Source organism: Nannospalax galili, unplaced genomic scaffold (genome assembly GCF_000622305.1).
Source record: "Nannospalax galili isolate Female #2095 unplaced genomic scaffold, S.galili_v1.0 scaffold155, whole genome shotgun sequence".
NCBI lineage: Eukaryota > Metazoa > Chordata > Mammalia > Rodentia > Spalacidae > Nannospalax > Nannospalax galili.
The window spans coordinates 1495708-1507524 of NW_008339923.1; positions in this window are offsets into that span (position 1 = coordinate 1495708).

Sequence of the window (11817 nt, forward strand, 5' to 3'; positions counted from 1 at the left end):
AAAACTATTACATCAATTCTCAACATTTTGGCTAAGATTCAATGCCAATGAAGATTACTATATATACAAGTGACCACATGTAGACCAGGCCGAAAGCTTAGGTCCTCCAAACCTAGTGGCCATCTTGAAAAAGATGGACCTGGTAATACAATACAAGGACAAAAAGAAGAGCTGGGGAAGAAAAACCTAGGAGAGGGCCAGGAGACTCGAAGAACACTTTTTTCTTTTTCTTTTTTTTTTGGTCTTTTTGAGACAGGGTCTCCCTGCAGTCCCAGCTGGCCTGGAACTCTATGTAGACCAGGCTGGCCTTGAACTCACAGAGATCCGCCTGCCTCTGCCCCGCCGAGTGCTGGGACTACAGGGATGCGCCACTACGCCCGGCTGAGAACAACATATTTTAAATATGTGCTAAAAAAAATTCAAGGATGTGGTAAGGCCAGACTTAAAAGAATGAAGAAGTACAATCTCTGATGGTGATGATTTATTTTTCTTGTTGGGTTGGCAGGTGTTTAGGGTAATAATAATTAAACTGTTGAAATATTAATAGGCCACCCTCAATACTGTATCATCCAAATAGCTGAAGGCCTAAATAGAAAAAAAAAATCAAGAAGGAATTCTAACATACTGCCTTCACACTGTAACTGTGTCAACTGCTCTCCTAAGTCTCCAGGCTGATGGGCCTTCAGACTGCAAACTGCATGATGTGCTCTCCTGGGTCACTGCTCTGGTAGCCCACAATTGCGGATTTTGTATTTATCAACCTGCATTAACTGTGTGAATTGAGCCCTTACAATAAACCATTCTCTATACACACCCTACTGATTCTGTTTCTCTGGAGAACCCTGACTTAATATACCATTAGAGGTTCCAAATCTATGAGGACAGGCTTTTTAAAAAGGTGACAGCACCTAAGGAGATTAAGAAAACAAACCAAGCCAGGCTTGGTGGCACACACCTTTAGTCCCAGCATGGCAGAGGCAGGCCAATCTCTGGGAGTTCAAGGTCAGCTTGGTCTACATAGCTAGTTCCAGGCCAGCTAGGGCTACAGGAGACATGTCTCAAAAAGACCAAAAACAAACAAACAACAAAACAAAAACTACCAGAAAAAAAATCATATTTTATAATATCTTAAGAAGTCATTGAAGTTGGTCATGTCAGTTTACACCTGCGATTCCAGTATTGGAGTTCAAAGCCATCCTCAGCTACCTAGGGAGTTTGAGGACAGACTGAGCTACCTGAGACCCTGCCTCAAAACAAAACAACAAATCAAAACAAACAAACAAAAACAAATAAAATCCCAAACTAGGTGTGGTGGTGCATGCTTGTAATCTCAGTATTTAGGAGGCAGAAACAGGAAGAGCTAGGCAAATCTGAGACCAGACTGGAGCTGAAGTTACAAGTGGTTGTAAGTCAACTGTCCTGGGCGCTGGGAACTAAACTCCAGTCCTCTGGAAAAGCAGTACGAACTCATAACTGCTGAGTCATCTCCTCCCCCACTTCTTTCTTGAAATTCTCTTTCTTCCCCTCTTTGTCTTCTTGTTAGGTTTCCCATGTTTGTCCCCGTTCCAAGCCTGGAGTCTTTGAGAAGGCCCCTTACTTTGCCATTCTACAGTAACACTGCTTAACAGAAATATAATGTGAGACATTTGTGTAATTTTAAAGTTTGTAGTAACGGCAGCTTTAAAAAGTAAAAAGAAACAGATGAAATTAGTTTGACAAGATTCTGTTGAACTCAATATATCCAAAATGCCAACCCTTTTATAATCAGTATAAATAGAAATAGTTTGCATTCTTTTTTTCATACTAAGTCTTTGAAATCCCATAAATATTTTATTTATATAGCACATGCTAATTTGGGCCAGCCATATTTTATTTTTAATTGCCAAATACTTGTCTATACTCATGGGGTGTGGTGCAGTGTTTTGAACTTGTGTCCATGGTAGATGCAGCACTCAGTGGCCCAGTCATGTTTGCAGTGTCTAGGAACAGTGCCTGGTCGGTAGTGGTCATACTGGGCAATACACCTGAAGAGGTTAATCGGGCTCTGTTTCTCAGGCTCCCCTGCAGTTTGTGTGGCCACGTGTTCAAGCCCAAGTCAATGACATGTGGGTATCAGCCTGGGAAGGACCTTTAGGATAACCTCACTTGAGAAAAAGGTACAAAGTTCTTTGTCAGCTCTGTCTTGTATTTAACATTTTGCTTGGGATTAAAAACAAAAAACAAAAACAAAAAAAAACCTTTAAGAAACTTGTGACCTGATTTCTGTTCCTGGGGACTCTGGGGGAGTACTCTGTCTTCTGTCTTCTATCTCTTGGGACAAACCTTAGAACAGTCTATGTTTGATTTAGTGTTTCCCAAAGGCCCGTACGATACAGACTTATCACCAACCCACAGCACTGCTGGAAACCATTAAGAGGGGGTACTTAGTGGGATAAAGTCCAATCATTGGTGGAATGTGCTTGAAGAGATGTGGGGATCTGACCCCTTCCTCCTCTTCTTCCTCTTGCTTCTTAGCACTGTGAGTTGAGTAGTTCCTTCTTATCATGGTGTGCTCTGTCACCATAGGACACAAAACAAAGCCAAGTGATCATGGCCTGAAACTTCGAGAACTCCAAGACAAAAATAAAGCTTTCTTCCTTTTTTAGACAGGGTCTCACAATGGGGATTAAACTGAGACTGGTCTGGCACAACGAGAAGACTAAAGCCATACTTAGGAAGCAGGGGAAGTTTATAATTTATTATACATGGGCCCCAGACTGACCTCGTGCTCTAGAGAAATTGAGGTATGGACCAGAAATACATACGTGGTTTTATAGGGTTTTTCAGGTCTTCCTTTGGCAGTAACCAAGTATATTGGTGGATTTAAAACTTTTAGCACAGATGTGCACATGCCCTTTAGGCTAATATAGAAATTTTAAGTGGTCAGCATTTTACAAAAGCAGATATTTTGGGCAACTGTGGGTAAGGGTTGTGACATTCCCAGTAACATGATACATTGCTGTTGGTTATCGTGAGTATTTTGTTACAGTAACAGAAAACTGACTAAAATAGAACACCTTCGTGGAGCTTCATAGCAGCCCTGCACTGTTGTTGACCTTTGACTTCTGTGAAAGAGAATTAAAGTTCTTTTGTCACAGGTGTTTTTGCCTACTACAAAATTAGTCACAGCTGGTAGCAGATAATCGTGTAAAATAGCCATTCTCTGAAAAATAAAAATGTTCCTTGCTTGCGAGTGTTAAAGAGAATGTCATGTTGCACAGATGCCAAATGTATGTTCTCTACTGACCAAAAGGTTTCCTCAGATCCCTTAGAGCATATGGCTTTGAGCTGAAAATGGCTGTAAAAGCAACCCAGACTAGTTGAAAAGAAAAAGGACACATGGTGAACAAAGCTGTATGAAATGACCCTGGGAGATCCATGGGGCCATCCAAACAACAAACATGGTGACCAGAAATTCACTGTCTCTTGGGAAAGTGGTGGTGCTCAAACTTGATGCCTTGCCTCATAGGACCAGGGGCTACCCTCTCTGGCAAGGTGTTTTAGTTTAGCTTCTGTTGCTGTGATAGGATAACTCTGACAAAAGTGACTTTAAGGGAGAAAGAAGGGTTCTTTCAGTTTACAATTTTAGGTTACACCATCCTTGTAGGAACTTGAAGGCAGCAGAAACTTGAAGCAGCCAGTCACATCCTGTTCACTGTCAAGAACAGAGAGAAGGAATGAATGCATGCTTACTACCAGCTCACTTACTCCATCCTTATACAGTCCAGGACCCAAACCCAGGGAGTGGTGCCACCCACAGTGGGCTGGGGCTTCACTCATAATTAATTTAACCAAGACAATCCCCAGCAGACATGCCCGTGTGCCCCACTGATCTAGACAATCCCTCATTGAAACTTTCTTCCCAGGTGATTCTATATAGTGTCAGGTTGATGATTAAAGACTAGCCATTATGCAAGGGGCTAACACTTGCCAAGATATACTTACCATTGCCTGGTAGGTAGTGACCACTAAGGGGCTTACCTTATTCAACTGAAGAAAAAAATAAGAACTTAAAAATAAAATTATCCCAATCACTTTGGGCAAAACCTGGCTGTTTTTTAAACTAATATAATCTATACTGTAACCAACAATTCTACTTCTATGTATTTATCCAAGAGAATTGAAAACATATACCCATAAAAAGCTTCATCAAGAACGTACGTGGCAGAATGGGTATGGTGGTGCGTGCCTTTAATTCCAGCACTCAGGAGGCAGAGGCAGGCGTATCTCTGTGTGTTTGAGGCTAGCCTGGTCCATATGGGTAGTTCCAGGCCAAATGGGGCTACAGGGAGACCCTGTCTCAAAAATGCCAAAATAAATAAAGAAATAATATATATGGCAGCTTTATTCATAATACCACCAAACTCAGACTTTCGCTAGTGACCATAAACATCGGATTGACTACACAAGCTGGTGTCTTCATTTGGTGCAGCTCCACTCAGCAATGAAAGGTAAAGACTCAGGCCTGGAGAGATGGCTTAGCAGCTAAGAGTGCTTGGAGTTCAGTTCCCAGCTCCCATGTTGGGTGGCTCACAACTGTCTGTAACTCCAGCTCCAGTAGATCCAACACCTTCTCTGGCCCTCATAGGCACCTACAGACACACACACACACACATACACACACACACACACACACACACACACACACACATACACGGGGGCGGGGGGAAAGAGAGAGACAGAGACAGAGACAGAGAGACAGAGAGAGGAGAGAGATCAGTTTAAAATAAATAAAAAAATAATTTATTGAGAATTTCATACAGGCATACAAGCATATAAAGTGTTTTGATCAAATCCATTTCCATTCCCTCCCCTCTAACTCCTCCCATATCTCCCCATCACTTTTTTCTGATAACTTCATGTACTCTTTCTTTTTTCACTTATTTTTATTGGGCTTTTGGCTACTCTAACATTCCCTCCTCTGAAGAGGTAACCCTAAAATCTTTTAAGGATTAGAAACAAGCTCCCAAATACTTTCAACATTTTTTTTTTGCCTTTGGAACAGAGTCTGTTGCTAAGAGGCCCAAGGACATTTTGACTTTTAGCCAAGAAACTGGCTACTTTTCTTTGGGGTCTTTTTACCCTAACTGCCTAGCCAATTCCTACCTCTTATTCTTATCACACCATCCTCTGAAGAGGTTACCTGAATTGCCAATAGGGAATAGGGACACAGACCACTCTGGATGCTGAACAGGGATGCAGTGTGAGGCAATTGGGGTACCCCTTCAGTGGGTCTATCTAAAAGATTCCAAAATTGCATAACTCTTATCTGTAGGGGGAAAAGAAAGAATTTGGTGAATAGGGGATAGGGAGGAGAAGTAAATGCAAGAATAATTAGCATTACAAGTTCTAGATAGGGAACTAGAAAAAAGAACAGGGAAAATTTCAAATGTTCATATGAGGGTCCATTGGAATTTCTTGACAAGGGCTTCCAAAAGCATCCCTCTATTGGGGTCCTCCTCATTTTTCTTTTGTTGCCCAAGGCTGGAACAGAGAATGATAGATTCAGAATTTGCTTTCAGGCATTTTGATAGCTATTGGAGTGTTTAGAATCACTGTCAGTTCCCTCTCAAGGCTTCCAGATAGGGGGAGAGAACAAATTTGGCCATCATTTTAAAACAATAACAGGTTGTCTCCCTTAGCTACAGGTGGACACTACAGTATTGCAGACCAAGATTTGAAGTCTTGCATCTGAGCAGCACTTTCTGGTTAGGAACAAAGTCATCAATGAGAAATAATTGTCTAAATAACTTTTTATATAGACTCAAGCCTAAAGTCTGAGAAGTGTAATCCCTTGATTCTTGAAATATACTGATCACTTTACTCTTTGGTTATACCTTCTCTTTGGGTGTTTAAGATCATACAGTTGGCCCAAATAAATCAATTTATATTTACACTTAAGGTCATTTTGTAATCTGTTCCTTGGGGGTATGTTTCCTCTGAATTGACCCTCCTCTTTGTAGACTGGACACTGGTTCAAGTCCATCTTGTGGGGCCTCCATGGCCTCCCTGAACAAGAGGACAAGTGACTCAGTTACAGAACATTTTGAGAGATGTTCCATAGTCCCCTGAAACTTAGTCGACCTTGGAGGGCAAGGGGCAAAAACTGTCCTTTAAGTCCCTCTGACCAGATTAGTATAGGCCTCAAAGTATGGCTGTTGAACATCCAAGGTTAGTTCTACCAGTCTGCTATTTTTGATTACCATGTGCTATGTAGATAAAGCTTGGGTAAAAAAACCAGGTGTTCTCAGGTAAACCTTAACTAGATATATATTTTGTTCCTTAAACTAATTGACTATACTATAACCTTAGAAACTTTAAGATTATGGGTATATTATTTTTGTCTCATCCTTTATGTATCATAACTAACCTACACAGACCTTCATCACTTGCTTTCTCATTTTTTCTATTTTGGAAAATATCTCCATTCCCATATCCTGTTAACATCTTTTACATTCTCATTTTTTTAAATAATTATAAGACACAATAACATTAACAAATAAATTTTCCATCTGTTGTGAGAATTCTTTTCCTTGGGATACTAAACAATGCTTATTCTTTTTTAAGAGTCTAGTATCAAACCAATACTTGATTAAAGTTTTGCTGGGGAACCAACGAATTTAATGAGCTTACTTATGGAGATAACTGAGGGGTTGCTGAAGTGTAGGAATGACCTGAAGGTATGCACACTGGAAAGACCCAGCATGGGTCAAGCCTTCTCTTCCTAGCCTTCCCCAGATTGTATACTTTAGCCCTCCCCAAATCCAGGAGGCCTTGTATGATTAGGGTCAAATTATATACGGCGGGCTGGGAAGAATGGCTGGATACTCTGGTTAGGGTCCAATGACCCTGTTTACCCCTCCTTTAATGAAGGAGCACAACGGACAACAAGCCCAATTGTGACGATATTTAGTGATCAGGCACTGCTGAAGTCATGATGATGGTAGTTATTTCATGCAGAAGAGACTGCTGTACAGCATCATCTTATCAAAAGGACATGGAATTTAAAAGGATTTGGTGCTAGGATCCAAAAATGAGGGAGAACGTATGTCTTTTATTTTTCTGAGTCTGTGTTACTTCACTTAGTATAGCAGTTTCTAGATCCATCCATTTACCAGCCATTTCATTATTTCATTTTTCTTTACGGCTGAATAGAACTCCATTGTGTAAATATACCACATTTTTGTTAACTACTCTTCGATTGAGGGACACTTAGGTTGCTCTTAGCTATTGTGAAAAGAGCAGCAGCAAACATGGTCGCGCAAGTGTCTCTACAATAGGATGAGTCCTTTGGGTATATGCCGAGGAGTTAACCCGGTCGTATGGTAGGTTCCTTTTTAGTTTTTTAAGAGTTCTCCACACTGTTTTTCATAGGGGTTGCAGGAGTTTGCAATGTCATCGGCAGTGAATGAGCATTCCCCTTTCTCCACATCCTCGCCATCATTTGATATCATTTGTTCTTTTGATCCTGGCCAGTCTGATTGGAGTAAGGTGATACCTTAGGGTGGTTTTAATTTGCATTTCCCTAATTACTAATGATGTTGAACACTTTTTGAGATATTTCTTAGCCATCTTTATTTCTTCCTTTGAGAACTCTCTGTTTAGATCTTTAGCCCATCTTTTAATTGGATCATTAGGTCTCTCGATTCTTGATTTTTTGAATTTTGTGTATATTCTGGATGTTAATCCTCTGTCAGATGTGTCACTGGTGAAGATTTTTTTCCTGCTCTGTGGGTTTTCTCTTCACCTTTTTGATTGTTTCTTTTGCTGTACAGAAGATTTTTAATGAGGTCCCATTTGTTGATTGCTGACCTTAATTCTTGAGCAACTTCTGTCTGATTTAGAAAATCCTTTCCTACACCTATATCCTGTAAATTACTGCCAATATTTTCTTCTAGTATTTTCAGGGTTTCCAGTTTCACTTTGAGGTCATTGATCCATTTAGAGTAGACTTTTGAGAAAGGTGAAAGATAGGATCTAGTTTCATTCTTCTATAGGTTGAGATCCACTTTTGCCAGCACCATTTGTTGAAGATGCTCTCTTTCCTCCATTGTATGTTCTTGGGACCTTTGTCAAATATCAGGTGGGTGAAATTGCATGTACTCGGGTTTGGGTCTTCAGTGATGTTCCATTGATCTATGTGTCTTTTTCAGGCCTGTACCATGCTGTTTTTATGACTATAGCTCTGTAATATACTTTGAGATCTGGTATAGTAATCCCCCCAGTGCTGCTCTTTCTACTCAGGGTTGCTTTGGCTATCTGGGGACTTTTGTGCTTCCATATGAATTTAAGATTTTTTTTTTCTAATTCTGTGAAGTATGTCATGGGATTTTGATTGGGATTTTACTGAGTCTATATATTGCTTTTGGTAGGCTGGTCATTTTGACAATATTAATTCTTCCAATCCATGAGCATGGTAGTTCCTTCCATCTCCTGGTGTCTCCCTCAATATCTTTCTTTAACAATTTAAAATTTTCATTGTAGAGATCTTTGGTGTCTTTGGTCAGATTTATTCCAAGATTTTTTTTTTTTTTTCAGCAATTGTGAATGGGAGCATTTCCCTGTATTCTTTATACAATTGCTTGTTATTGGTATATAGAAAGGCTACTGATTTTTTTAGGTTAATTTTGTAACCTGCCACATTACTGAACGTGTTAATAATTTCTAGAAGTTTTCTGGTGTAATTTTTGGTTCAAAACTAAAGATAATTCTCATAAATCCATCCTCAATCCTCTACCCTCACCAGCACTTTCCTCTTCTTTATCTGTCTCTGTCCTCGTTAACTTTAACTGCCAATTTGATGCACCTTAGAGTCACCTGAGAAGGAAATTGTTTCAAATGAGGGATTTCCCAAGCCATAGATTTTAATGGGAATGCTTCCAGGTTTTCTCCATTTAGAATGATGTTGGCTGTGTGTTTGCTGTATATAGCTTTAATTATGTTGAGGTATGTTCCCTGCAGGCCAATTCCCTCTAGGACATTGAACATAAATGCATGCTGAATTTTGTCAAAAGCCTTATCTGCATCTATTGAGATGACGATGGAGTTTTTGTTTTGAGTCCATTTATATGATTAATGATGTTAATTGACTTGCATATACTGAACCATCCCTGCATCTCTGGAATAAAGCCTACTTGATCATGGTGAATGATCTTTTTGATGTGTGTCTGTATGTGGTTTGCAAGTAGTTTGTTGAGAATTTTTGTATCTATGTTCATTAAGGCTATGGATCTATAGTTTTCTTTTTTGGTTGTGTCTTTATTCAGTTTGGGTATTAGAGTGATGCTGGCTTCATAGAAGGAATTTGGGAGTTCTCCCTCTGTTTCTGTCATTTTGAATAATTTAAGTAGTATTGGTTGAAGGTCTTCTTTAAATGTCTGGTAGAATTCTGCTATAAATCCATCTTGGCCTGGACATTTATTGGTTGGGAGGCTTTGTATTACTCTTTTGATTTCCTTATATGTTATGGGTCTGTTTAAACTGTTGATCTCTTCTTGGTTTAACTTTGGTGGTTCCCATGATTTCAGATATCCATCCATTTCTTTTAGATTTTTCAAATTTAGTAGAGTATAAGTTTTTAAAATATGCCCTTATAATGGTCTGGATCTTTTGGGTGTCTGTTGTGATGTTTCCTCTTTCATCTCTGATTTTGTTGATTTGGATTTACTCTTTCTTTTGGTTAAATGGGCTAGGGGGTCTGTCTATCTTGTTAGCTTTTCAAAGAACCAGCTCTTAGATTCATTGATTCTTTGTATGGTTTTCTTTGTTTCTATTTCATTAATTTCTGCTCTGATTTTTGTTATTTCTTATTTTCTGCTGGGTTTGGGTTTCATTTGTTCTTGCCTTTCCAGTGTCTTGAGTTGAAGTGTTATGACATTTATTTGGACTCTTTCTAATTTTTTAATGTAGGCACTTAGAACTATAAACTTCCCTCTTAGGACTGCTTTTAAAGTGTCCAAAGGTTGTGTTGTGTTATATTGTCCTTTTTGTTGAATTCCAAGAATTCTTTTATTTCTTTCTTAATTTCTCCTTTGATCCACTCATTGTTTAGGAGTGTGTGTTCAATCACCATGAGTTCGTGTAGTGACTAGGGTTTTGTCCAGTGTTGATTTTGAGCTTTATTGCATTGTGGTCCAATAGAATGCATGCAGTTATTTCAATTTTTTGTATTTGTTGAGGTTTGTTTTGTGGCCCAGTATGTGGTCAATTTTGGAAAAAGCTCCATGTGTGCTGAGTAGAAAGTGTATTCTTTGGTGCTTGGGTGGAATATTCAAAAGATGTCTGTTAGGTCCATTTGATGTATGATATCATTTAATTCAGATGTCTCTATTTTTGTCCAGTTGACCTGTCTAATGGAGACAGCGGGGTATTGAAGTCCCCTACTATTACTGAGTTGGGGTGAATGTGTGTCTTAAAGTCCTGTAGTGTTGTTTTAATAAATTTAGGTCCACCAGAGTTTGGTGCATATATGTTAAAGACTGTTGTATCTTCTTGGTTAATTGTTCCTTTGATCAGTGTCGGGAGCTGGAGAAACAACATTCATTACCAAAAAATATAATATGGCTCTACAAACAGTTGACTTAAGCAGGACATTCTGCCTGCACTAGTAACCTTGAGAAAGAATTTATGGCAAGGTTATCTTTCTCTTCCCCTTGCAAACAGTTCTCGGAAAAGATAAGTCATGCAGTAATCTCTTGGAACACCTGGTGGTCAGTCACGTTGCTCAGTCCCCCACCCCATACCCATAAAAATGCTGTAACCTCTTGACCAACTTCTTCAACCCCTTCTAAATACAAACTGTATATAAGGAAAGCTTGCAATACAATAAAGCGACCCTTGACAAGTGGACTTGCTTGGGCTCTGTCTCCTCTTTCTCGCCCATTTTTCTTTTCAGGGAGTGGTCCCCCTCGAGCTTTACCTGTACAGGGTCCCTGCAGGCAGGGGCACAGAGGCAGGCAGATCTCTAAGTTATGAGGTAACCTGATCTACATAGATAGCTCCTGTTAGACTCCAGGTCTGCAGACGACCCTCTCCCAGTGTAAAAAAGCCTCATGGGACAGGCCATGAGGGCCCCCTTGCAAAACAGGAACTGGCCAGACAGCTACATGTAGAGCTGTCTCAGCACAAAGCTGTTCCCCAGATAATTTTGGAAGATAAACAGCCCCCTGCACCCAGACCCACTGATGTAAGAGCTGTCTCAGTTGACTACTTCCCTTGAAACTGTAATGATTATTTTTGCCACCTTCCATGTTCCCCAACCCCCCTATAAGAACTTCCTCAGCAGTCAGCAGGCTACTGGTCACCTTTCTCTCCCCAGCTGAGCTGCCAGCCACCAGCAATCCTAAGAAATAAACTTTGCTTTACTGGAGTCCTCCTATGTTTCCTGGGGCTATTCCCTGCCCGGCTTTTATCTAACAGCTCCAGGCTAGCCAGGGATACATAGTGAGACCATGTCTCAAATAAATAAATAAGGGCTGGAGAGATGGCTCAGCAGTTAAGAGCACTGACTGCTCTTGCAGAAGAACCAGGTTTGATTCCCAGCACTCACACGGTTACTAACAACCATCTGTAACTCCACTTTCGGGGATCCGAAGCTCTCTTGACACAGGTGCATTTAACATACAAGCAGGCTCGCTGTGATGATTGATTCCAAAACCATTCATGGTTTCCACCAGAACTTTTGTGTTGGCCAGTTCCTTCCTTGAAGGAACTGTTGTTTCCGTCTGAGCAGAAAACAACAATCAAAAAAAAAAAAAAAAAAAAAAAAAAAACTACACA